The 23,597-nt window shown below is 34.3% G+C and overlaps 1 pseudogene across 1 annotated transcript; it reads left to right on the forward strand.

Moving 5' to 3' along the window:
- Nucleotides 1-8,644: 8,644 nt before the first annotated feature.
- On the forward strand, nucleotides 8,645-23,451 carry LOC146946855 (vacuolar protein sorting-associated protein 54, chloroplastic-like; annotated as a pseudogene). Its single transcript, XR_015026820.1, has 14 exons — nucleotides 8,645-9,385; nucleotides 10,036-10,098; nucleotides 10,811-10,890; nucleotides 12,069-12,186; nucleotides 14,141-14,212; nucleotides 15,318-15,474; nucleotides 15,797-15,885; nucleotides 19,280-19,536; nucleotides 20,576-20,747; nucleotides 20,835-20,918; nucleotides 21,012-21,381; nucleotides 21,948-22,101; nucleotides 23,196-23,277; nucleotides 23,396-23,451. The product of XR_015026820.1 is annotated as a vacuolar protein sorting-associated protein 54, chloroplastic-like (transcript).
- Nucleotides 23,452-23,597: the final 146 nt, after the last annotated feature.

The raw sequence follows: 23,597 nt of genomic DNA on the forward strand, positions 1-23,597 counted from the left end.
AGATGTACATGGATAAGAATAAAATTCAAATTCTGTTTTTCTACCTTTGAAAGGTTAAACACGGTTGCAAAAAGGGGAAGCAATTATTTCAAAAGTTGAAAAACAAAAATTGCTCGTAGTTTTGAAAGGGTCAAAATATAAGAAAGAAGTAAGACTTCTTATTTACCCATATAGTTATAGAAAGTTAAATTTCTACTTCTTCATCATAAGTATTTGATACTTGATGATTAATCTCATATTTGTTGAAATATAGAGAGTTTTAAAGAAGCAGAACATTAACTATAAGTGAAGTTCACCTACTTCTGGAATGGAACAAATTGTTTCATTGACTATAAGAGCTTATGCTTGGACTTAAACTTAACTTGATATGGAACCAAATAACTGTTATTAAATTCCATATAAAATAGAAACATTAAATCATAAATCTTGTATTGACAAGAGAAGGATTATGTAGTTGAATGATAGACAAATATTGTCCTATTGTCCTAATAATGTTTTCTATACAATGTGCTGATCAAGTAATGGATTTGAGTTCCATGATCTTGATAACCTAGTCTATAACATATGAGAAAAGGATCAAATGAGATTTGAACCTTTTGTATATCATTGGCATCACTGTTTAGTACAAATAAGTGTGATTCACATTTCCAAAATCCATGGATATGGACTATTGGACTCATTTGGTTTTATATCATTTGAAGGATGTGAGTTCCACCTTTCAAAATAGATTAGTATACCGGTAAAGGTGAAAAGGACACATAATCTATTTGAGTTGATATACATATGAGATGTATATGGAGCACTAAACATATTTGCTGGATATTTTATTTCTCTTACTTCATCTAACATTACTAATTAATAGTATATGAGAAAAGTGTATTTGACACAATTCAAGAAATCTTTGAAATTGTTCAAAGAGTTTAACAATGAAGTAAAAGAAATAGGTTTGAAAAGTATAAAGACCATATGAGTAAGTCGTGATGGTAAATGCTTGATTAATGAGTATAATTATTATTTATATCGCTTCATGTTTGACATGAATCGATCTAAAATAGTTTGGTTATAACTCATTGACTCTTGATGTTAAATTAAATTACAGTTATTCTTCACCCACTACAAATTCCAATAGAGTAATCATAAAGACACCATATTAGATATGGAGGTAAGAGTACCTAGTTTTTGACTTTATGATAATTTGAGGTTATATGGTTTATTAGATAAACTAAACTACAAATTAAATGAATGTACATTTGTGGAGGTACCCTAAGGAAACTAAGGGATACTGATTATACATCACCTTTCATGACAATAGTCGTTTGTCTCTAGATCTAGAGTATTCCTATTAAAGGAGTATGTCTCTGCAGGAGCCAGTGGGAGTGTTGTAGAACTTGAATTAAGTCAAGTACCACAAAATACATGTATCTTTAAGAATGGAACATGAACTAATTCAACAAAGGGTTGTTGTTAAATCACCAGTTCGAGTAGCACAATATCTAGATGAGTTTGATATGTCATATCACTACAATGAGTAACATGATTTTGTCATGGCTCAACAAGGTGTTATGATTTTCATGGTAGATGAGCCCCAAACTTACTAGAAGGTCGTAAATGGCCTGAACTTTGAGAAATGGCTAAATGCCATGGGATCTTATAAAGAATCCATGTACACAAACCATATATGGATATTGGTTAAATCATCCAAATGAGTATGACTCATGAGATGAATGTGAGTTTTCTTGTAGAAAGCTGACATGGATGGTATTATGAATACATTTAAGATGTGATTGATTGTAGAAGGTTTCATGCAACTCGTGATGCAAATCATGATGAAACTATTACATCATCATAATGCTTAAATCTAACGATCCCACTTGTCATTATTGTATAATGCAAATTCTAGGAGATGGACAACGATGTTGCATTCTTTAATTAGAATGACCTTGTATATGTATTTGACATATATGTAGGGTTTCGTTAATCCAAAGGATGCTAGAAAGGTATATATATTACAAAATTCATGTATGAATTGGAGCAAGCTTCTTGAAGTTGAATTATTTGTTTTATTAGTGAAGTTTTATGAAAACTTTTATTAATAAAGAAATCTTGTGCACATAAGGAGATTAGTGGGAGCATTGATATTAGTTTGGTGGAGTATGTGGATGACATACTAGTCACCAAAACAATTTATCTATACATGTGAGACATGGTTAGAAAATTATTCCTAATATGTACCAAAATTGATTATAGTGTTCGACACTAGAATACCTTCAAGAATATCCTTGGATATCTTAAAGGACTATGGATTGTTTCTTGAACATGGATGAAAGAAACATTGTAAATGAGTTACAATGATGTTGACTTTCATATAGGTGTACAGTATATCCAGATCGTAATTTGGAATAAATGTTATGCAAGGATATAACCTATGAAATTTGTAAAAGTACAAGCTTCAGATAGTTGTTGTTTCTATTACAGATGTCAAATATATATGATTTGGATTGTTTAACTCATAATTGAGTAAAAAATATGTGTTTCTTGCGTTGTGGATTCCATTAATCTCGTCTGAGGTAAAATTGGTTTAAATCTTGCGAGCAATGAAAAACTTGATCTCACCAATGATCCAAATGTATACTTTGACACTTCGATTTCTTTTCGATAGAAGATCGAAAGTGGAAATTGAAAGAAGTAAGACCTACCAACATAGGAAAGAGTTCCTTATCTGCTAGTAGAGTATCTTGCCCATAGTGTGCTTGATGCTAACACTTGACCAATAGATATTGAGTTAATATTTGATTGGCTTTTAGTGCTAGTGGGAGATTGTTGGAGTAAGCCCTAATAGCCAATCTATGTTGATTGGGTTTGGCTTTGTATCATGATATTGATATAAGTATATATTGTGAATATATAATAATAAGGCATTTCTTTATTGATTTTGTTTTGATTCAAAATAATAAAGTCCCTAGAATAGTTAGTCCATTTGATGGAACATTAAGTATAACTTAATTGTGAGACCCCGTTAAACATAAGGAAACTATTCTTAAAGTATCCGTAGTCGAACTTTATTGAGAAGTGGGATATCATTAAAGCATAGAGACTATTATGTGGGTAGACTGATGATCACATCTCACAGATCATGGATAAAAGAGTTATCAAGTCTTCACATAGATATAAATATTAGGAGTAATATTTATATTGGATTGACCCGCCGTGAGAATACTACATAGTAAGTTATGAAATTGTCATAAGATATTCTCACGATGATAATAATGTATATCGCTCTTAGACCTGAAACCACTATGATCCCTAGATGTGGACTCAAGTGCTTTGTTGCCATTCTAACGTTGTCTGTAAAATGATAACCATAACGTTGATTGATGGGTACTTGATGAATCATGCTGAGGGACATGAGTGTCCTAGATGGGATTTGTCCCTCCTCATAAACAGGAGATATATCTTCAGGCCTCTTGATGAAATATGACTGTAAAATTGCATGGCCATGCCGAACTAAGTCAATATAAGATATTGGACTTATTCGTTATTCAGTATATTTCGGAATCAAGGAATATAAACATTGATCTATACAAGGGTGACAATATCTATGCCTTGGGATCAATAAAGATATCGAGACAAAGGAGTAAGTGTACACATGAGTATTATCATGGAAAGGTTTCGTCAAATCACTTGACATTCTTGTCACTTGGGTAGCAATGATGTGTTGCTAGATACCGCTCATTGTTTATAATATTAAATATTAGATTTAATATTATTGCCAACGTGACTAGAACCTATAGGGTCACACACAAAGAACAGTCAATAGAGAAATATATAAGTATGACTTATATAACGGGTGCGTTTAGTAAATAACGCTAATTAGTTAGAAAAATTACTAAACTCGTTGTTGGGCTTACTGAAGCCCAATAGTGACTTATGACTTGCAGAGCACACTAGAAGTTCTATAAATAGAACTCAGGTGCTGAAGTTTTTGGTTACACGTTTTGAAGCAACCCCTTTCTTCTCTGCACTTCCAATTCATTGGCTAGCACCGATTTTTGGAGGAGCACTGTTCGTGTGGACTTGCTAGAGGCTTTGCTGCTTGCTGCTTGCTTGGCTGTGATCGAGATTCCAGTTTCCAGTTCCAGCTTTCAGATTCCACAGTTCAAGGTAACAATCGAATCACTGATTCATGTTTGAATTTCGTAATGATCCAAGGAATGAAAATCGAAAATTTTCCGCTGCTTCTACTTCATTCTTCTATTCGATTTTCCTTCAGGTATGTCTGTGGCGAAGTTGGCTGAGATCGACATTGAGCAGATTGTTAGATTGCATGGTGTTCCTTCTAGTATTGTGTCGGATCGGGATCCGAGGTTTACTTCTAAGTTTTGGGAGAGTTTGCAAGCTTCTTTGGGGACTAAGTTGAAGTTGAGTTCTGCTTATCATCCCCAGACTGATGGTCAGACGGAGAGGACTATTCAGAGTTTGGAAGATTTGTTGAGAGCTTGTGTGTTGGAGCAAGGTGTCAGTTGGATTGAATGTTTACCGTTGATTGAGTTCACTTACAACAACAGTTTTCATTCTAGTATCGGAATGGCACAGTTTGAAGCCTTGTATGGTCGGAGGTGTATGACTCCTTTGTGTTGGCATGAGTCTGGAGAAAGTGCTTTGTTAGGACCGGATGTTGTGCAAGAGACTACGAAAAAGGTTAAGATGATCCAAGAGAAGATGAGAGCATCTCAGAGTAGGCAGAAGAGTTATCATGATAAGAGGAGGAAGGACATTGAGTTTCAGGTTGGTGATCATGTGTTTTTGAGAGTGAATCCTGTAACCGGTGTTGGTCGTGCTTTGAAGTGTCGGAAGTTGCTCCTCGTTTTGTTGGACCATTTGAAATTGTTGAGAAGGTTGGGGTTGTAGCGTATCGGATTGTGTTAAAGCCATCTTTGTTGAATCTTCATGATGTGTTTCATGTGTCTTAGTTGCGGAAGTATGTGTATGATGCGTCTCATGTGATCCAAGTGGATGAGTTGGAAGTAAGGGATAATTTGACCGTTGAGACTTGGCCAGTTAGGATTGAGGATCGTGAAGTGAAGCGTTTGCGTGGCAAGGAGATCGTTTTGGTTAAAGTGATTTGGGTTGGACCGACTGGTGAGAGTGCCACTTGGGAATCAGAGAGTAGGATGAGGGTTACGTACCCGGAGTTGTTTCCTTCAGGTAATTTTCGAGGGCGAAAATTCTTTTTAGTGGGGGAGAGTTGTAACAGTCCGTTTTTCACTAGATTTATTTTATTTATTATTTATGTGTGATATATGTGCTCTTATGTGATTATTGCCTCTGTGTGTATTTTTGGTTGGGAATCGTAGAATTCGGTGTTAGAAGGGTATTTTAGTCATTTTGGACTTAGGGGCATTTTGGACATTTTGAGAGTAGGGGTAATTTTGTAATTTTGCAGAAAGTTATTTTTAGTGTTTAGTGAGAGTTATTATTTTACCAAGTTACTAGAGGGTGTAGTAATTATTTTATTTACTGTTAAGTGACCGTTAATGTTATATTTTACCGGCAAGTGAGTAGTAACATTTTTGAGGTTGAAATAGAAATGGGTTAGGCCCATTAAGGTTTGTGAGATAAGCCCAATTAAGTGAGCCTATATAAACTAATGTTAGTGAGGAGATAGGGTTACAAACATTTTCATTTCATTTTTCATTTGAGAAGAGAAGAGATAGAGGCTAGAGGGAAGAACAAGAACAAGGGTTAGAGGCAAGAGGGATTCATCATCTAGGAGCTAAATTGAAGCTTGGGTTAGAGAATCTTGGTGCTAGAGGTAAGAGGGTAAGGTTTCAACCATAATTCCTAACTTTTTCTTTTTACCCATTTTATGAAATTGATGAATTGAACTTAATTGATTGCAAATTCGTGTTCATGTTTTGATGCAATGTTTGAGTATGTAATTTGAATGTTAATTGAGTTGTTGGTGAGCAAATTACATGCTTAAATTGTGGTTATATGTATGCTTTGTATTTTTGTCGAAAAAATGATGATATGAGGTGTTGTTGTGATGAATTGTTGATGAATTCATGATGGTTAATTGTTGTTGTTGTTGAAAGATAATGTTGTTGATGATTGAAACCTTGGGTAATCATAATGGTGAAGTTTCCTATGAACTTGTGTTGTTTTTGAAGTTTGATGAAAAATGGGTCAAATGATGATTTTTGTTAAGAGAATGTTTTGGGACAAATTTGATATGGATTTGTGAGTCTTTTCATGTTTAGAAATGTTTGGATAAACCTTGGAATCAAATTTGGGCATTGGGGAGTCAAAATTGGGGTTTTGGGGTGAAAATGACTCTTTTTCCCGAGACTGGACTGTCATAACTCGCAGCTGCGAGCAAGCTTACTCGCAACGACGAGTAACTGGTAACTCGCAATGGCGAGTAGACCTACTCCCAGTGGCGAGTTGTACAGAACAGAATCCCTGTTTTGCATTCTCGCATCTTTTTCCCTCGTTTCAGTCGTGAACTGGTTTTTGGTACAAACATGAAAGTTGTAGATAATATTTTTAGCTTTCTAAAGGCATTGGTTTGACTTGAATATGATATTTAGTTTTCAAGTTATGGGGAAAATACTCTTGAAAAGTTTTGTCGAAAAATCCCTCATAACTAGTTCTAAGTCGACCCAATCCTTGTGGAATGTTTTTAATCTTTGAAACTTGATTTTTATGAGTTCAACTAAGGCGATTAAACTGTGATGTAGTGAACCTACTTGTTTTTCTTTGAAAATGGGAATTTTTGTGAAAAATGGTCAAGTGAGACGAACTTAGGAATTTTTGGTAATTCTCCATACGTGGCCGATGAAATGTTATGTAACCTCTACTGCAAGTATAAGTAACTTGTGAGGGTACATGGCATAGGCAATTGAGCTTGTAGAATTGGTTTTGGTTCATAACCTCTAATTATCTTATGTTGTGACTTTGAGAGACGAACTTTGTTGAATATGACCTTATGAGCTAATTGTCTTGTGAATCCTTATTGTTGGTGTATATCTTATGCGAAGATGATTGGTGGTGTATGTATATATTAGACAACTATATGTTGCTTGAATTATGAATGTTGTTGGTGATTGTATATATGTTAAGAGGTGGTGAATTGTTGTTGTTTGCATATATACAAATATTGGTGATGTTGAGGTGAATTGTTTGTGTGAACATATGCATTGTAGTTGTGTCATATGTTCATGCATACATGACTGATGGCAGTGGATTTTATATCCAATTGAGGTGATTACGATGTTTTTGTTGCATCGAAGGTGACGACCTTAAGGTGTTTTGGTACCACATGCATCTAGATGAGTCTAAAGCCATTGCATAAACTGTTGGTGGATTGAATTGCATTAAAATGTGTTTGATGGTTGATTTTTGCTAATTGTAATTGCGGATTGAATTATTAATTGTTGATTGACAAGGTGAAGTTGTGATATGTGTATGATACACTTGTTGAGTTGAGCTTGGAATGATGGTAATGAATTATATGAAGGTTGTGAATGCTTGTGAATACATGTTTAAATTGTTATTCTTGAATATATTCTTTCATCTCCAATGTTCTTATTTAAATCTTATATGGATTATAATGATGTAATGCTAACCTTCAGTGGTTTACCACCTACCTTTCTGTATGGACGGGTAGATGGAGTGCAGGATGCTTAGTTTGTTTGCTTGATGATGCCGATGAGTGGAGTTCCTCTTTTTATGCAAGTGTCTAGATTAGGGCTCTGATCTAGGGTAGTTCTTGCATGTTAGTTTTTATTTTTGGACTATGTATTTGGAGTTGAGATGTTATTTGTTATTTGAGAATTGGAGAATACAATTGTATTTTGTTGAGATCTGGAGATGTTTTATGAATTATATGTATGTTCCGCTGCTATGCTGTGTAACATGATCTTTATGCATGTATTTTTGTGGTTTGATTCGAAAACGTAGCATCTATTTCTAGAATATGTTTGTATATTCGCGCGTTTTACCGCTTATTAGAAATAGGGTGTTACAACACGTACTATCAAAATAAAATAGGGGGTCCTCGTGAGCTTAGCTCAGTTGGTATGGACAATGCATAAAATATGCAAGGTCCGAGTTTCAAACCCCGGCCACCACCAAAAATAAAATAAAATAGGGGAAATGTTTATAATAAAGATGAGACAAAACAATTAAAGATTTTTAATTAATTTTGGTTGAATTGAGATTTTAGGATATGCTACAACTATTTGATTATCCTTCTATGCTAATTAACTGGATATTAGAGAATTGTTTTTTTTTTTTGAGGGAGGGATTTGTTGTTTTTATAGGCAATTAATTGGGATATTTTATTCATAAAAAAGAATAGGTCTTGCTAACAAGTGCTCTAAGGGCATTGTTTAAGGAACCCACAAAAAGAAACTATGTCTTGAAAATACAAGTCCAACACATATTAAAGTCATAATTGTACAATTTTCAATGCAAAAGTTGCTATTTTTGGATGCTTAAACAATGTCCTTAGGGCATTTGTTAGCATTTTCCAAGAAGAATTAATGCAAGAGATTTGAAGCCACACTGGCACACACTACAGTTAAACCATACCGGTTTAAACTCCCAATCCCAAACCCGGTTCAACCACCGGTTTTTTTAATACAAAGATCTTCTTCCTCCACTTCCACTACTCCATTTTCATTTCATTCCTCACTGCAAAACCAACCTCAACTCTCTCCTCTCTTCTTCAACAATCCAATCTCTCTCCTCAATCCTCAACAACCCTCTCTCTTCCACCACAATCTCCTCTCCCGAATTCACCCCTATCTCCTCCACCAAATCCACCTCCACTCTCACCCGATCCGATTTCCTTCCTTATCTATCTTCCCTCTCCGATCCCTTCCACCGCTTCAACGAAATCCGCAAACACGCTAACAGCGAGATCTCAACTATCTCCGACGACGGCGGTGCCGGAGAAGCACTCGTCGCGTGTCTCCGTGAAGTTCCGTCTCTTTACTTCAAACAAGACTTTCATCTCGAAGAAGGCGCTACGTTCCGCGCGGCGTGTCCGTTCTCGACTTTTGCTGAGAACGCGGTTTTGTAGGAGAAGCTTTCGCAGTATCTTGATGTGGTTGAGCTTCACCTTGTGAAGGAGATCTCGTTGAGATCGTCGTCGTTCTTTGAAGCGCAGGGTGAGTTGCAGGATATTAATGGGAAGATCGTGGAAGGATGTGCAAGGATTCGTGAATTGAAGGATACGGTTAGGCTTATTGATTCCGATTTGGTTGAGTCTGCGAGGCAGATTCAGTTGCTTAATGGTACAAGGACGAATTTGTTGGCGCTTCAGCAGAAACTTAGGCTCATACTATATGTTAATCAAGCACTCTCTGCTCTCACATTGGTTCGTTTTTTGAATTTTTGTGTCAAGATTCTATGTTAGTGTGTGTTAGATTTCGCTTTACAATCCTCATTTTTAGATTTTGAGTTTTTTGATTCAATTCATTGATTTTAGAGTGAAGTGTTTAGGTTTTAGTGTTGTGAATGTTAGAAATTTTACTGAATAATGTTATTGAGAATTGCGGAACAATGACTTACTGAAAATTGCATGATTGAACGTAATCACACATTTGTGTCGGACTCTGGACACGCCTTCGATTAGAAGTACTATCGGTACTGCAGATATTCCAGTTAATCTTATGCAGTTTTATTTCTGTTAGCTAGTGAATAATTCAGAGTTTTGAATTTCGAATGTTTTTATTTTGAATCGTTGTAATGGAGAGGTGTTAGTGCTGTAAATGTGGAAGCTATACTTAATAGGATTAATGAATTATTGAGATTTGTGGGGAAACTATTTGCAGTTTTCTTTGGGTTGTTGTATTAGCAGTTCTGTGAGCTTGTAATTAATCAATTTATGCAACAGGTTTCTTCGAAAATTAGTATGGCGATAATTTTGTTTGATTTTCCTATGTTTCCTTTATTATTTTAGTCGTTTTTATGAATGTTTGACAACTGGAAATCCATTTTAAGTTGATATATTTTGCTGTGATACAGCTTGTTGCATCTGCAGATTGTGCTGGAGCACTGGATGTAACTGATGATTTGCAACATTTGCTGGTATACTTTAATTATTATATGATATTTTCTGAATATTATTCTTAACTACTTGTTTTCATGATCGTAGACTTAGTTTTGTTTATCTTTTCATCAGCACTATATGCGTTTGACCTATCATGACTAGGGATGTATCTTAAGTCTTTGACTTATTATGATTTTTAGTTTAGTCAACTTAATAGAATATGATGGAGAACTCAACATAAGTAATTCCTAAATTTTATTCAGTTCAAAAAATCCAAGGTACAATGTAGTTGGTATCCTCTGCTTAGAATATATTTTCCCCTACAATTATAATTGCTTTGAAGCATTGAAATTAGAAAGAAGGTTTATGTTGATTCCATTATCCATATTGATCACGATATATTTACTTTGTAATATGCGGAGGTACTGCATTATGTTCCTTTTCTTTGCATAATCACTGAACATGTTTAGATGTTACCAGATCTTATCGTGGATGGGTAATGTCTTAGTAAATGTGTGTGTAGCTGATATCAATCAGTGTTTGGGTAGCAGATACCAATCATAATATTGAATTGTGCCAGTTTCCTTTTAAGTTACAGCTGACATCAATTACTTACAGTGTCGAACTTACCTAGTTTCCTTTTTTGTCTGTTAATGGCACAGTCTATGTTTTAACATCAATGGGATTCCTGAAGGACGAGAAGAAAATTTATGCTAATTTTAGTCTTATTGTTTCCTGTAACTTTGGTAGGATGGAGACGAGCTCACTGGCTTGCATTGCTTTCGCCATCTTAGAGATCATGTGACATGCTTTATAGAATCCATAAACAGGTACACCTTTTTTGATGTCCAGATCTATCAAGATTGTGTATTCCGTTAACCTGCATCTGCAAATTCATTTGACAGTGTTTTCTACTGCTTTTTGTGATTTTTGTTCCCCTGTAATAATGGGAAGAGAATAGGGTTGAATTATAAGGTTTCTTTGGATAGCTCTGTTTTTGCTTTTGATCTTTAGATGGTGATAGGGAAGTCTACACTCTGCTAATGGCTTTGATGGGTTGAAAAAATGTTTCGGGCTTGCATTGCACTTGGCCTATCTGTGAAATCTTTTGTTCTTATGGTAGAAAAATAAATTGTTTTGATAAAGAAGTAGGGGGATGCAACCATTGAAAATCAATATGCCATCCTAAAAGAAACAGAAGTGAAAAATAAGACAGTGGAGAAAGATGAATCCACATTTATCAAGTTTACCAATCTGACTTAAGCACCATCTAGAAAGCACCCATTTAAGAGTCAATATTTTTTTTTTTGTTTGAAAGAACAGTCAATATTTAAAAGTAGTGAATTTTAACTTAGGTTTATAAGAATTTGTATATAAATTCTTGCCTAGATTTTGAATATATAAATTTATAAGAATAGGTGCCTGTGGATACAAAACATTTGTACCACATGAATCTGGTTCAGTCAGCTGCTGATTATTCGGGTTGGTTTATCCAAGTAAAACACATCATTTTGATTGATAAGAAAGAAAAGAGAGATACAGAATAATAGAGAAACGAAGCAGCAATTGAGGTAGATATTGTGATTTATTGTGGCCTGTAAACAAAAAATCATCAACAAATGGATTAATTCTTTATCTTGATTTGGATAAAAGATGGTTGTTATTGTGTTTTTTTGTGGCTTGGAAACAAGTAATCCTAATTATCAACTGGAAAGTTCAGGAGTGCATTTTTTTGCTTGTCGCTTTTAAATTTGTTTAAGGGTTGGTCTTAACAAACTACATTCTTATCTTTTTATTTCGGTTTCGTATATGATTCGAACTAAATTCATCCACGTTGCTTTATTTTAAAATGTTTTAAACTTACGCTTATTTAAAACATGTTTTCTTTGTCCATCAATGCTTGTAACTTTGAAATCTTGAGTTTTGGTAATGATATAGTGGTAAAAAACGATTGTATATTTTTGAAGAAAAACCGCAAGTTGTGTTATGTATTGTTTTATTTTTGTAGCATTCTTTCAGCAGAGTTTATTCGATCTTCTTTAACCGATGCTGCAGAATCAGATGTGATAATTTTATCTAAAGCTAAATCAAGAGCTTCCCTGCTGATGAACGGAAAAGATGATGAAGTAAGATCGTATCTTAAATTACTTTTATCCTTAACACCTCTTTTTGTTGTCTCTTTTATTTTATATGAATCTTGTGCTGGAGATCTGTCAATTGTTTACCATTATTATGTTATAGAGGGTACTGTCACAGGGATTTCTTCATGTAAAATGTAGTTGGCATATTTTAAAGTGAACTGTACTGTCAGGTTGTCAAACTCTAGTCGAGAGTATAGGTAAAATCTCGGAGCTTCCATTGATTCGTAGAGTATACCTAATATAAAAGATGTTAAAAAAAAAGTATACCTAATATACAAATAATATTAAAAACCTTTACACGACATATATATAAGGGAAATGTTAACGAGTTCCCCCGGGGCACTCTTTAAGACCTTTAAATGGTAATTTTTTTTGAAAATTTGTGTAATCAATATAATCACATTAACATGCCAATAATCCAACATTACAAATTCATAATAAGGCTTAAACGCACATTTCACCCCCCCCCCCCGGCTCCATTTAGCCTCTTTTGCAAAACACTAATTTTGACTTGGTCAATACTATGTGTCACACCATCTGTGTATTTTTTGAATTAAAAAAAGGAAAAGCCATGTGTGTATTTATAGAATTAAAAATAATAATTAATGATGAAATAAAATAAATGGAAAAGGAAAAAAGGGGAGAGCACGTGTTTTCTCCTTCACCATCTCCTTTCCTCTCTCTCAACCCTCTCCCTAACCTCCATCAATATAGCAGCAACCATAAACCACAACTCTCCAATTTCATCCCCTTTCACTACACGTTCACCAGCTCATCCACAACTTTTTTTTTCCAAATGACTCATAAACCCACCCACACTTTTGTGACTCAAAATCTCACTTTGATCCACCCATTCCTCAACCACCACCAACCCCTTTTCCTTCATTCTCTCTACCAACTGAACACCCAATACCTCATCTAACCTCAGTTATACATCTTCTTTGTCAACAATCTTACCTTACAAAAATTTATGTCCACTTTTCATCAACCCATTTTGAATCTCTCTCATTTGGTCCCTTCCCAACACAGCTCTGCTTTCAAACCAAACATAAACCACAACCCTAATAGGTTGCTCATCTGATGATGTTTCCTTTTGATTTTCTTTCTCAAGTTCAAGAGGAACAAAAGGACAAACACCAGAAACAGAAAGTGACTCTGATTGAAATGAGAAAGGAAAGAGGGAAGACATCAGAGATAAAAACAAAGATGGATGGTCAAAGTGTAGAGATCAAAGGAGGGAGAAGGTGAGTTGACTCACAAATGGTTTGAAACTTTGAACTCGTGAGGATTGGGTTGAGAATCGAATCTGCGATAGAGGACTTGAAATTGGCATGGACGGGGTGAAACCATGGAGGCTCCATTAGCCGATGGTAGAACCGGCCTCCGTAAGTGAATGGGTGCGGTTCCGTGGTGGTCAGAATCGCAAAGGGGGAACCACCATGGTAGAACCGTCCTCCATAGTGAAAGGGATTTTCATATTAGTGATCTTTTCAGACTCAGCTCTTTGCCCTGTGCAGTATCAGGTTTTAAATTAAGTTCGAAAAACATGAGTTTAAAGGAGTGTTTGACTTCCAAATAGGTTTGTTAGGGATTGACTTGTGATTCACTTGAAGAATCCAAAGTCTAAACTCTTCTTTGTTGGAAGTAGTTAAGTAGTTGAAATAAGTATAAGTAGCAGGATAAATGAAGGTATTGTTGATTCTTGCTACCTTAAGCACAAATGCACAATGATAAATATTTTCATCGAGTACTCTAGCATTTAATCCTATGCTTGAGAAGCTGAAATCTCAAAATGTTATGTTGCGTGGATTATGTTCTTTCTGTTATTATATTTTCTTGGGTGTGCATCCGTGTTTTGATAAATATTATTTCTCAATTGTGATGTTTTGAAGTTTTGAGGATGCAAATTTTGATCTAATCTCTACCTAATCATAACCAGGCAAAGTTAGAAGAAGAAACAACCAATTTCAAAGATAGTCTTCTCCCTACTGTAATTGGCTTGCTTAGAACAGTGAGTATTAGCTGCATTTACTCTAAAAATATTTGTTGTTTATGCTAGTTCAATTTCTATATCATGTCATGGGAGTTTGAATAATACCTTTGGTTGATGAAAAATCTTCACTAAGATCCATGCAACTAGTTATTCTTTTGTATTTTTGAGGATATGCTGTTCCTTTTATCCGTCATAGTGATTTGTAAACACTTGGCAGTTGGTAACAGATATATGAGGATAAGATAAGAGACAGGAAAAATCGTCTGAGATCTGGTACCATAAAAATAATTGATGAACTATGTTGCACACAAAGAAACATCACCTTGAAAGTTTCATCTTTATGCTTCCAATGTAATTCTCCTGAAACTCCTCGCGATTCATTCTAATTGTGCTATGTGAGGCATGGAATCTGAAAACCTTGGAGTGGCAGAGCCGCAGAGGTAGTCTTGGCAACAAGTTATTTTATGTGGAGTTGGGAATACTAACACCGCACAATTACAGTCCATTAATTAGGTGGTGGCTGTTTGTTGTTTCCCCATGCCATCTATACTTTCATCTTATTAACTGAAATTTTCCTCGAAGCCCTTTTTGTAGTACAGACCACAGAGCAGTAAACTATGTATATGATACAATAACAACCAAGTTTTATCCATCTAGGTGGTGTAAGGGATATAAATGAATTGGACAACTGTCCCTAACATGCACATGCACTATTTCAAAAATAATAATTGTACATTTGACTGCCATTCATTGATGCGTCTCTTACTTGGAGGGAATTTGTTGACCTGGAATCAAAATAAATTTGCCCATGAAGATTTAAGTTTAACTTGTCTACAAAGTATTCCAAATTCCCCGGTCCCCCTAACATTCGTAATTTAGGATATTAAGATTTCACGTTTTGTGGGGAGAGACCTATAAGATATGTTTACGATTCCTAAAGCTTTTCAGTTTATTTTTTGAAATTTATTCCTTGTTCTTTTAGCTTCTAGAAATGCACACTATGCTCCTTTCTTGAATGAGTCTTAGGATTGTTAGATGATATTATACTATTTTCCCCAGGTAGTCGAAAACTTGGTTTTCTGGAATTTAGCTTGTTTTGGTTTTATGGTTTTCTTATTTTCAGGCTAAACTTCCCTCTGTTCTGAGGATCTATCGAGACACACTGACTGCTGATATGAAGAGTGCTATTAAAACTGCCGTTGCTGAGTTGCTTCCAGTTATTGCTGCTCGAGCTTCAGAATCGGAGTTCTTTTCTGGAGACAGAGCTGTAGAGGCAGATGGTGAGAATTTCTATAGCATAACTATTGATATTTGGCTATCAGAAATTAAATCTTATATATGGGTTGGGGGTTAAATTATTATTTTCACTGTTACATTAATAACTCAAACATAATTTTTGTGTGGATCCAACCATTGAATAGTAACAATTTGTTGCATTGTTTATTTATGTCACATCTCATAAAATGTAAATAGGTTTGTAATCAGACTGTTTTATATATATATATATATATATATATATATATATATATACATACACACACACACCTTTCTTTTATAAGCACTTTTCTACTTTCAACTTTCTAATGTTTAATAGTGACTCAGGTGGTGGTGCTTCACTTGCTAGCAAGTTAAAGAGTCTGTCATCTGATTGCTCTGTCCATCTTTTGAGTGCTGTTTTCATGATTGTACAGGTAATTTGTACTTGACTTTTGTTGTGTCCATCTAGACTATAATTCTTGTATATTTTGAAATGTATTTAGTCTTAATAATATAGACAACACACATTAATGATATCTTGCCGGCATTGCTGAGATGCACAGACACTAATACACAATACACAGACTCTGCAATTAAGGAAAATTTGAAAATGTCACCTTGCTTTATAAACCATCTGTTTTTTCTTCTTGCTTGGCTGTATTATTGTTAATTCGCTTGCTGGACTCATTGTTTTCTACCAATTTAAATAGGGTGCTTTATTGATAGTAATGAAAATGGTGAAATAGTAGTAGAGAGAGTTTCTCTAACTACTCCCTGAGCAAAGCTCCGACACAACTCAGAGAGGAATCCTACTCTGGCCCTAACAGAAAACTTATTCTGTCATCTCTTAAACTCCTAAGAATTCCCCTGTACATACAGATAAAGAGAACATTCTATTATTTAACCCTAATGGGCCTCTTATTATTTAATCCTAATGGACCACTTACTAATAATCAACTTAAACCTAATTAATCACCTACTAATTTCTTAAAACATCCTCTCATATGTCCTAACAACATGCATAGTCAGAAACATTTTCTTTTCCCATCATTTTCCTGATAATGCCGAGTAAAGTTGCATAAAAAATAAATTTCGCTACTATTTAGAAGTATGTTGTAAGTTTTAGCAGATATGAGTGATAGTTTGCAATTCCACTCCATTTCATTCTTTGTTTTTTAAGTTACGGAACAATCGTAAACTCCAAGAAAATTTGATCTTGGACACTAGAAATTGTGGATATGAGTGTTGTAGTGTAAGGAAGAAAAAGGTCAGACATGGTAAAGCATTAAAAGAGAAGTCTTGTACCTAATGGTCCTCCCGTATTATTCATAATTAGGGAACATTACTTAGGAAACACCTATATGGAAACTAAGTACCTAAAGGTAGCATTTCCACGTTGAAAAAACTTCCATTGGAGATTAGAAGCATTGATTGTTCCCAAGTGTTGAGATATTGTAAAATAGTCTTGGTACCAGTTTAGATATTATCCGATTGTATTCCTGGGATTCTTTGCTATTTTCTCCTTTTAGTTGATTATCTTCCCTAATCTTTCGCGATTAATTAGGTTAGCCTCATCTATATATGTGTGTGTGTGTGTGTGTTTGCATTTTTTTGTTTAATGGCAAATATTAGTCGCTAGTTGTTAGATTAGTTTTTCTCCTTCGTCCGGGTTTGAACCCAAGTCCTCCAACTCCTTATCTCTTAGTTCAAACCAGTTGAGCTATCCAACACCTTTTGCGTGTGTATTACAAAAGTCACTAATGGATTGAAAGTTTATATGATATAAATCATTTTTATAAGTGTTTATCTAAATCTAAAGTCATTTGATTTGACATTCCGAATCACATATCAAATTATATTAGATTTACAAAAACGCAATTGCAGAAAAAATCTATACGATATAAGCTTTGAATCCAACAATAAATTTTGTTTTATAAGTATTTGATAAAAATTTATTGAGAACTGTAACACTATCCAATTGTTACACTGGTGTAATGTGATTCCTCCTCATCTCTCTCTCTCTCTCTCTCTCTCTATATATATATATATATATATATATATATATATATATCATACATTTGTCCATTATTATATGCTCCTTTTGCAATTTTCACATATATTAAAAAAATAAAAAAAGTGGGTAGTTCCCTCGAAACAAAACAAAAGTGGGTAGTGTTGTACCAAAATAAAAAAAAAAAGTGGGTATTGTATTCAATGTATCTATTTTGTGTATAGATGTTCCTAAAATACCATTTTGTTTATGGATGTGTTCAACTCTGACACCTCATCTCCCAAAACATTTAGTAGTATTGATTGTGTGTATTTGAAAAAAATAAATAAATGTATCTAGTAATTTGAAATGGGGATTATATTTACGGACACTTTTTTTTTTTTTGTCTGGAAAAAAGGAGCTTATATTGAGGAACAAAGGTAGTAATGTATATAGAACATTCTCTTTCCATTGATACATGAAAATACAGTTTATTTTCAATTACTATTGGTATTCATAGCAAGGTTCTTAAGCCCTATTCTTTGTGTCCTCAAGGGTAACCTAGTTTTTAGTTCGGTGATGCCCAAAGAGAAACCTTGCTATAGATATCATTTTGAATATAAATATTTCTCATTAACTATGAAAAGGGCTGAACAAATATTTTTATACACGTGAGATGGAATCTAAATAGGAATATTATCCTATCATTAATCCTACTACTAGCAAATCTTGATATAATCAATCTTAATATCTCAACACATATGATGTATATGCTTCACCTTAAGGGGCATGTCGGGATATTGTAACATTATATTCAGATAATATCCTGATTGTGTTTCTGGTATTATTTCCCAAGTGTCCTTTTTAGTTATTTTTTATTCCTTAACCGGTAGGGATTGATCAGGTTAACTTCTTGTATACATGTTGTACATTCTCCTTTCCTTGATACAAGAAAATACAATATATTTTCAATCTGAAGTCCGATCATTATGCTCTATGCTATCTTTGAAGTGATCATGATCTTCATGTAACTCCTTGAGTGTTTAGTTTTGTTTCTTTATATATGTGAGAATCTGAAATCTGAGTTATATCAAATCTTGAATAAGAGAGAAAAGAGAGACATATGATGAAAACTGTGCGTCTGAATAGCACTACGGAAGATTTATTATATAGGAGTTAAGTAACTTAGAGACTAAGCTAGGATATATTTACAGAAGGAATATTCTAAATAATATTCTATGCTAAGTAACTTAGAGAGTAAGGTAAAATATATTTACAATGTAAATATAATTATCTACTATTTATTTAAATATCAACATCAACAAATATCACATGTACATGAATCAAAATGCTCCCTGGTTTAGAAATTCTTTGTCTTGACAATCTTGTGGTGTTTCCTTAACTTTTATAATACTTAGAACAGTGAAACCTAAAGACATTTTATTCATGGCAGACAAGGTTTGCATCCACGAATTCTGCAATCACAGGACTTGAACTTTTCCATATGTTAGATTGGTTTTAATAGCATTAGAATATATTGTATGCTGTATAGTTTTTACTGCATAATTTTGTCTCTTGGTACATTAAACCTTCATTATCAATGGCTATTGCCCAAGAAAGGGATTATTGACTATTATGCCAACTTGTAATGTTAAAAACTTACATGTTTTATCTTCCTAGGGAGACTCTATGTATTGGCTATATTTCATGTACAAGAATAGGTATTATGTGTCTAGGGCTACAGCCATGTTACTGAAATTTACCTTTCCAATGGTTTGCACTTTATCAGCTTTTGTAAGAGTGATGTAATAAGATTTTTTTCTTTTTAGTGATTGCAGGCACATTTAGTGCGGGCGGCTGAAGTGAAAAAAGCCATTGAATGGATTTTGAGCAACTGTGATGGTCATTATGCTTCTGATTCAGTTGCTGCAGCAATTGCGCATGGTGCTGCAGCTGCAGAAATATCCCAAGAAAGTGAGGTTCATGGTACCACATTTTTGCCATATTCACCTCAAAAGAATGTTGCCAAGGGTCCATCTTTTCACGGAAAAGCAATAGATGCTGTGAGCTCCTCAAATATGTCAAAAAATTTCAGGTTAAATATAGGCTCTTTGTTCTAATACACTTGTAATGGAAAGTTTTTCTGGATTCTTTTGTGTTTAGATTGGAAGAAGCATGTAATTTATGATGTAGGAGCTAATTTTCCTCTCACAGAAACACCTAAACTCACTAATGGAGTATAGAAATGAAATACTAGTTTTAAGTTAATAGAAATGATAAATAATTGTATTGAAATGAAATACTTGTTTTGTGCAAAATATTTTTCATTTCTCTTATAAGTTTGAACTGTTGATACTTTATTGAATGGTGACAAATGTAATATATTGAACGAGGACTATTCCTTTATAGAATCCTTATTCGTAGGAACTCTTTTTAAACACCAGAACACTATTTATATGTCAAAAGCCAGTTAACTCGAAAGTTCAATCTGATAGGTGAAGAAGGTACACAAAGTTTTACACTAAAAGCATTATGGATCTGTCCCATCATTTTAAAAACCAGGCTACAAAAAACGAAATTTGTGAGAGGAAAATTAAAAGAAAAATGAGCTAGAATATTGTTAAGTGCCACTACTTTCTGTTCCCTTAAGACTTGAGTGGTTTGCCACATGACTTCAGCTGTAGTAAAACCATCTATATTCTATAGCATGCATGTCTAATATATCTGGGACATTTTCTTGTTGCCGGCATTATCTTTTGCAAACGTACTATCATCCATCCCCTTAACAATGTTGAATCCGTATGGTGATACTCCTCTCAAATGTTTTATCTTATCTTGTTTAGTCCTTCAGTAGTAATTTTTCTGTTTTAGAGGCTGCTAGGATTGAAGTACTGTATTTCTTTTACTGGTTACTAATAACTAATTGCTCTTATGTAATCTTCTCTCTTAAAAAATATGATAATGGGGGTTAAGACCATGATATGGAGTCCACTAGATGCTTGTAAAGTTAGTACATGGATTATATAATTATAAAATAAATTATACTTTGATCTAGTATGCTTTCTGCCATTACTTTTGTGTTTTAATTGCTGCCCAATTTATTTCATGTTCTCAAAAAATCTGGTCCTAAACAGAGCTGATGTATTGCGAGAAAACGCAGAAGCTGTGTTTGCAGCATGTGATGCTGCTCATGTAAGATGGGCAAAGCTTCTGGGGGTCCGTGCTACTCTCCATCCTAGGTTGAAACTGCAGGAGTTTCTAACTGTTTACAACATCACCCATGAGTTCATTACAGCTACAGAAAAAGTACATATTTTCATTTTGGTTTAAAGTTTATATTTCAAATTATGTGGTTTTAGTTCCCTGATTGAACTCCCAAATTAAAACTAACAGATTGGTGGAAGATTGGGATACAGCATCTGTGGGATACTGCATTCACAGGCCAAGGCTTTTATTGATTGTCAGCATGATTCTCGGGTCAGTTTAAATTTGGTGCTTTCCGTTGTGTTTTATATATTGTTTCCTCAAAAAACTGTTCATCTCTATTAATATCCCTTGCTTTGCATTTAGGTGTCAAAAATTATGGCAGTGCATGACCAGGAAACATGGGTGGAGATAGATGTTCCTGATGAATTTCAATCCATTATCAATACGCTTTTTCCATTGGATGCATTGTCTTCTGGGGACCCTAATGGTGTTGAACAAGATAATTCAAACAGTTACCATGATTTGGCGACTAACAATGATGCTCGGCCGATGGCAGACACTGGACAGTCAAATGCTGAACAGAATGTTGAGCAGACTGATTCCACCGATGAATCTAAGAAACCAAATAGAGGTCATAGTAAATCGTTAGAGAGTATCAGCACTGAGAAAGATCAGAAAAATCTGCATCTCAACCTCTTTTCTACAAAGGTGTTGGTTATCACATGGTAAACTGGTTGGTCATCTGGACTGAACTTTGTTTTCTTTTTGCCCCCTATTGTATGCAACTTCTATTCATTGTATCTTCTTTTCCTCTCTCTCTCTCTCTCTCTCTCTCTTAATATGCTTGTGTAGGCATACTCAAGTATTTTTTATTATTATTATTATTACTACTATTATTATTACTACTACTACTACTACTACTACTACTACTACTACTACTACTACTATTATTATTATTATTATTATTATTATTATTATTATTATTATTATTATTAGTCCTTCTGTTCCATAATAATTGTTACATTTGCGAAAATGAATTTGCCCCCAAAATTGTTATTTTTCAGTTTTCAATGTAACATTAATTACTTTTTTCCAATTATGCCCTCTAATTAGTATCGTGTGTATCGCTCCCAAGTTATTATTTTCAACTTTGGGTTTACGATAATGAGAATCAACCAATAGTTAATACGGTTAATTTGATAAAATTGTTCTCTTTTCATCATTTATAATTTCTCCCATTTTAGCCCTCAGCTGTGAGAATGCATTTAAAGTACTTCAATATCTTCTGTTTGCTTCCAGTGGCTTGATATTGCTCAAGATGTTGTCAGAATACATTGATATGAACAACCTTTTGCCAGCACTATCTTCAGAAGTTGTTCTCCGTGTGGTAGAAATCTTGAAGTGTTTCAACACAAGAACATGTCAACTTGTGCTTGGGGCTAAAGCAATGCAGGTAGTACTTGTATTGTTCTCTGAATTTTTGGATCCTTTTAGATATAAAAACTATTTTTATAAATAAGATGCATATATCTAGAGCAACGTCCAAGTGATTTCTGTAAAAGAATTTAGGTATTCCTCTATCTCTTTTAGTTTGACCATTATCCATCTCATCACTCATTATCATTTCCAATACAATAAATTTTTCTCTTGTTTCCCTTCACTGCCCAACATTCAACACCATAGGGAAAAATGGTCTTATAAGCTCATAAATACAATTGTTTGACTCAATAAGTTAGAATCAATTTTCAGGGGCTGCTCCTTACTTTCATCCTGTTCCAATCTTCTCATCCATGCTTCCATTTCGTTTTTTTTTTTTTTTTTAAATAAATATTAGAAGCTCCAAGGATCTGAGCTCTTTGATGCCAATTTGATAAAAACCTAATATATTCATATCTGAAATAGAAAATAATGGAGCTCTGCAATTTACAATCTGAGGCGTATCCCTCTGTAACTGTACAACAGAAAGCAAAATATAGAAATGCAGAAACGAAGAAGACAGTTGGATTAGTATCCTTCCTCAAGCCAAAATATTTCCAATAAAACCATTCTATTACCAAGAAAAAAGATGATAGGTTGCCATAACCGTTACCCAAAATATTTTCATACCCCCTGATACTGTTACCCCCCCTCCAAAACTCATTCTATTATAACAGAATTCTCATTCTCTCTCTTCAATCCCCTTACCCCACGTGCCCCATTCTGTTATTTCTCCCCCCACATTAATAATGGACCTTTCATTAATAGTGACCCTATCAGATTTCAACTAATGTGTTAATGAAACCCAGCTTGGGGAGCATATATTGAGTCATTTCATATCAGCTTATATATTGTCCTGCACTGGAAAGAAACCGCAGGACAATGCTGAGTTAAAAAATTCACGGCTTTCAAACAGTGTGCATCATTTCGTTAAACTATATCCTAAGTAAATGCTGCAGCTGTTGATTTTTTCGGCTTTCGAACAGTTTTGCTTAACGAACTTGATCCCATTTCAATTAACTAGAGTTTTGTCATTCTTTTGGTTTCTAATTTTTTCTAAATTGTGTTCAGGTGTCTGGTTTGAAGTCCATCACCTCTAAACACCTGGCGCTGGCAAGTCAAGTCATTAGTTTCATACATGCTATTATTCCTGGTACAAATTCGCACACCTGTATTAAGTTTTTTGAATGTGTTTGTATCACCAGAGTTTATGAAATTGTTGTTACACGGTCGAATTAAATTATAACTTTGTTCTTCATTTCTGGTGTAAGAAATTCGGCAGATTCTTGATACGAATTAGAGTGCTTTAATTTGTAAGGGTAGCGGAAGCAAACAACCAATAACGAAGATACTAGGTACCACCCTTATTAGTTGAATTCTGCTAAGTGTTTTTGGATAGTTTTCGTATTTTAGTGAAACAGCAAAGGATAGGCAATGTTAGACTACACCAATAGTTTAACAAAGAGATTAGCA

This window comes from Medicago sativa, chromosome 2 (genome assembly GCF_051527215.1).
Source record: "Medicago sativa cultivar Bolivia chromosome 2, Bolivia_mono, whole genome shotgun sequence".
NCBI lineage: Eukaryota > Viridiplantae > Streptophyta > Magnoliopsida > Fabales > Fabaceae > Medicago > Medicago sativa.